The 5,349-nt window shown below is 45.4% G+C and overlaps 1 pseudogene; it reads left to right on the top strand.

The window, feature by feature from the left end:
- Positions 1 to 4,610: 4,610 nt before the first annotated feature.
- LOC126204640 (5S ribosomal RNA) lies at positions 4,611 to 4,728 on the top strand (annotated as a pseudogene).
- The last annotated feature ends 621 nt before the right edge of the window (positions 4,729 to 5,349 follow it).

Below are 5,349 nucleotides of genomic sequence, written 5' to 3'. Positions count from 1 at the left end.
TTAGTGGGAATTATTCCAGGTAACGCTAAGACCCCTGGTTTTACCTGGGTGGCAGAACGAATGAATCACGCAGATACTGACAGCCAAAAAATTGCTCATCCTTATGCAGCTATCTGCGTATAGATCCCCATCATCACTGCCGCTTTTCTTCGGACCAGTCGTATCCATCCTGGGGGTAACAACCCCTTGACGGGTAAAATGAAATTTTCTGAGGGGCAAAAACAGTGTTCACTAATTGTTTCTGTCACTAAATTAAATTATTTTCAAAATCTCATTTTTGCTATCACTCTTCTGTTAGACTGATTACGTAAGTTACGAATGCTTGTAATTATTATTTGAAAAACAAGCATGACAGTGTAATTACAAATGTATGAAGGTCTTCATCACTTAATCCACCCTATACACATATACTTTCTACTTTGTACCATGCATATGAAACAGTATAATTGATAAATACATCACATATGCTTATATACCTCATTAAAATTCCTACGGGTTCCAGCAACAGACCAGAAACGGTTTTATTACTTACACAATAAGCAAAGAGAGTTCGACAGCAGAACACAATACGAACTATGTAAAGGCCACTACACTGATGTAGTTTCGATAGTGTTATGTATTTTGTTTCGCCTTGTAGGCAGCACATGGAACTATTACTTGCCACTGGATTTACTTTTCTCTTATCTTCCCAAAACTGCTTAGTCTTTGCAATTTGGGTCTCTTTTTCTTACATCCAAGAGTTTTTTTTTTTTTTTAATTTTCAGTTTCCTTCCTTTCGGATTCTTGGGTATGAAATAATTTTCTGCCTGTGTGCAGTCCATATAGTTGCCAGTGGCAATTTTAGTTAAATTGTAATGATGATATCGAGGAAGTGAAGGTACTACCTAATACCTTACTGCACCTGGGGGTAATTGTCTCAGGAAGATTTGGGACCACTGTTCTAGACTGACCCTCACTGCACAGCGAGTCCTAAAATGACGCAACAGTCCTAGCTCAGCCTAGCGCTGGGCGCTGTGTATAAAGTTCTGCCTACCTTGACGCTGGATGACACGGCGCAGGGACGACGGCCTGCTGAACTTGCCACCTAGCTGCCTCGCCGGCTGGCCCCTCGTAATTCGCAGACGGAACTCGCTTAACCTGTGACGGCGCCGAGGCAATGGCTTGTGAAGCCTGCAGCCAATGTCAAGGCAGGGGGTCCGTCAGTCGTGACAGGAGTCGTCTGGCGCGACAAAGGCCATCCACGCTGCTCGGCTCATGGCTCGTGTACGGACGTCAAACAAAAAACCAAAGCGTCGCGGACCAATAAGATTAATTCAGCGTTATTCTACTGTGAAGCTACTGATCCGGAGTAAAAAGGCTCCGTTCCTGTTCCCGAATACTAAATACACTGCCGAAAAAAAAAGGAATATCGTGATGGACAATACCATTTTACTGGAAAATGTGATATATAGTTAGAGTATATGATTTTATTTATTTAATCGTATGGCTAGGGCCCCCCGTCTGGCAGACCGTTCTCCGGGTGCCGGTCTTTCTATTTGACGCCACTTCGGAGACCTGCAGTCGATGAGGATGATAGGATGAAGATGAGGACAGCACAATACCCGGTCCCTGGGTGGAGAAAATTCCCCGACCCAGCGGGGAATCGAACCCGGGCCCAGAGGATTGAAAATCCGTTACGCTGTCCATTTTTTAATTATTATTTTTCATTTTTTTCAGTATAGTCCGTTGAGTTTGGTCTGTGCGGACGTCACATGGCGTCCGTTCAAGTTGATCGTTGATTTCTTTACTCAGTTTTTTTTTCGGCCCTCTGACCGAACACGCTACCGTGCCGGCATTCATTCAGCTATCGGGGGCGGACGGAGTATATGACAATAAATTCAAATAAAATTCAGACGAAATGAAAGGTCAGTGCGGGGTGTATCTCCCCTCTGACTCAAAGCAGGCTTCTATTCTCGAGTGCAAACGATTGTAAAGCTACCGAATGGCAACCAGCAATAGTTGTTCCATGCACCTTGAAATTTTTACTGCAATTCGGCAATGGTTCTTCCAGGTTCTGGATAACGGTAAGTTCCCGTTTCATTATATCCCATAGATGTTCAATTAGCGAGACATCTGGTGATCTTGCTGACCAGGATAGTTGTTGGACACCATGAAGAGCACGTTAACTCGCAGCAGCCTTATGTGTACATGAACTGTTTTGATGAAAAATCATGTCACTTTCCTGTCGATGTAATGGGACCGGCAATGGGATAACAACCTGTGCAATGTAGTGGGCACTGGTTGCTTTAAACTACAGAAACCCCAGGTTACTAAGAGTTGTAACTGATGTTTTTCATCTACACCTACACCTATATCTACATAGATCATTCGCAAACCACAGTACGGTGCATGGCGGAGGGTACCCTGTACGATACTAGTGATTTCCTATCCTCTTTTACTAATAAACTGAGTGAAGGAAAAGAGACTGTCTATAAGCCTCAACGACGGCCGCGGTGGTCTAGCGGTTCTAGGCGCTCAGTCAGGAACCGCGCGACTGCTACGGTCGCAGGTTCGAATACTGCCTCGGGCATGGATGTGTGTGATGTCCTTGGGTTAGTTAGGTTTAAGTAGTTCTAAGTTCTAGGGGACTTATGACCACAGATGTTGAGTCCCATAGTGCTCAGAGCCATTTGAACCATTTTATAAGCCTCAGTATGAGACCTAGTTTCTTGTATCCTGTCTTTTTGGTCCATACGCGTCGTGTACGCTGACCAGCCAGAACATTATGACCACCTACGTAACAGCCGATACGTCCGTCTTTGGCACAGATAACGGCCGCAATGCCTCGTGGCAGGGAAGCAATGAGGCCTTGGTGTGTCGCTGGAGGGAATTCACATATACACGCACAAGTCATCTAATTCCCATAAATTCCGAGGAGGGGGCGATGAGTTCTGATGCCACAATCAGTCACATCCCAGATGTGTTCGATCTGGATCATATCTGGCAAGTTGGGGAGCCAGTACTTCAATTGGAACTCGCCACTGTGTTCCTCAAACCACTCCATCACACTCCTGGCGCATTATCGTGCTGAAAAATGGCGCTGCCTTCTGAAAACATGATCGTCATGAAGGGGTGTACGTGGTCTGCAACCAGTGTGCAGGGTGGTCGCCGTGGTGCCTAGCACGAACTCCACTACACCCATGGATGCCCACGTGAATGCCCACGTGAATGCCCACGTAAATGCCCACGTAAATGCCCACGTGAATGCCCACGTGAATTCCCACGTGAATGCCCACGTGAATTCCCACGTGAATTCCCACGTGAATTCCCACGTGAATTCCCACGTGAATTCCCACGTGAATTCCCACGTGAATTCCCACGTGAATTCCCACGTGAATTCCCACGTGAATTCCCACGTGAATTCCCACGTGAATTCCCACGTGAATTCCCATGTGAATGCCCACGTGAATGCTCCCCGGAGCATAATCGAGCCGCCGCCAGCTTGTCTCCATCTAAGGTATGGCGGTGGTAGTTATTTTATGTTTCGCGCATAGATCTGTTCAGACACACAAATCTTTAGCAACCTTTGCTTGTCGTCATTTGAGCGTTCCCTTTTGACCGAAAGTGCAACAGCCTAAGCTTCCTCAGCAACTTCTGAATTTCGTTATTAAACCATGGTCTTTTCCATCTTTTATCCTCGTACTAGGCATGTAACTACCCAAACCACGATCTACAATCTGCTTGAGCTTTGCTCATAATCCCTTTACATCCATCTTACTGAAACTAAATGACGTTCAGATGCTAATAACTGCTTATCTGCTCTATCTAGCCTTCTTCAGTGATTTACTAACTTCCGTCCCCATAGATGCTATGACATCATGATCATTAAACCGCTTTTCTATACTGACATTGTCTATAAGATCGGGCCTATTTTTAGGTACAACGTCTAAGATATGTCCATAGCGTGTGGGTTGCTGAACTAGCTGCTCAACACAGTTTTCAGAAAACGTATTCAAAAGAATTTCGCACCACTGTCTATCTTCCTTCCCCCCACAATTAATCCATGAACATCCCAGGCTCTACTTGGTAAGTCCTCATTTTTCATCAATCTCCATTTACCTCCATTTTTCATTGATTTACTTTCTTTCACATATGTTGTCCTTTTTTTGTTATCCTCTCTTTTTATCATAATTTAATTGTTTTCAAAAGTGTCCGAAACCTGGTATCTGAAAGTAAAGGAAAGTGAAGAGATTCTCTTACCTATATGAGAAAATGTGAAATTGCTTTTTCCGGTATAGGCAAATGAGTTTTGATGGTTCTTACTTATAAAGTATAAAATTTTTTTAAATTTGAAAAATTTAAAATGGGGTTTTGCTTGATTGGGGAAAACTGCAAAACTAGATTCTTGGCTTGCAGACTGGAATTTTTACTCGAAAATGGGCTTTGCGCCAGAACTCTGATATATATGTATACCACTTATATTGTTACTCCAGACTATATCTAATCAAATACAGGCACATTGGCATGCTTTATGTATAAGTCCATAGCGTTTTCCCGTAAGTTTAATAAACGCAACACATACACATAAGAGAGACTTTATCATCAGTAATACAGGGGGGGAGGGGGGGGGGGGCAACGGCCTTGCCGCAGTGGTAACACTGGTTCCTGTCAGATCACCGAAGTTAAGCGCTGTCGGGCTGGGCTAGCACTTGGATGGGTGCCCATCCGGACTGCCGAGCGCTGTTGGCAAGCGGGGTGCACTCAGCCCTTGTGAGGCAAACTGAGGAGCTACTTAATTGAGAAGTAGTGGCTCCGGTCTCGGAAACTGACATTCGGCCGGGAGAGCGGTGTGCTGACCACATGCCCCTCCATATCCGCATCCAGTGACGCCTGTGGACTGAGGATGACACGGCGCCGGTCAGTACCTTTGGGCTTCATGGCCTATTTGGGAGGAGTTTTAATACGGAGTGGGGCAAATAAAAGTGGCTCGGATGAGTAGATACGATTGGTCGTGAATGTATGCTTATAACCACACCCCGTGGCACGCACACCATCCACAGTTACTTCCAACAGGGTGCAACAACTGCCCATGCAGCTGGCCGAATCATGGACCACATTTACACAACCTTCTCGCTTGACAGCAGAGGGTTGCTAGCAGAGGTCAGTCTGGCTGCGGTCCTAGCTGGCTACCCAGGTCACCTGATCTTTCAGAGTGCGATTCGATTACCCTGTGAGGAGGATCCCTCAAGTCTAAGGTGTAGCGCAACAGTCCTCATACTTTTCAAGAACTGCAGCAGAACATTTTTGGGTAAGACTGCAGCAATTCCAGCAGTCCAGTCGCAATCCACTTTCAGCAACGTACTGTCCAGG

The sequence above is a fragment of the Schistocerca nitens genome, chromosome 9 (genome assembly GCF_023898315.1).
Source record: "Schistocerca nitens isolate TAMUIC-IGC-003100 chromosome 9, iqSchNite1.1, whole genome shotgun sequence".
Classification (NCBI taxonomy): domain Eukaryota; kingdom Metazoa; phylum Arthropoda; class Insecta; order Orthoptera; family Acrididae; genus Schistocerca; species Schistocerca nitens.
This window is presented reverse-complemented; position numbering and strand designations above follow the sequence as displayed.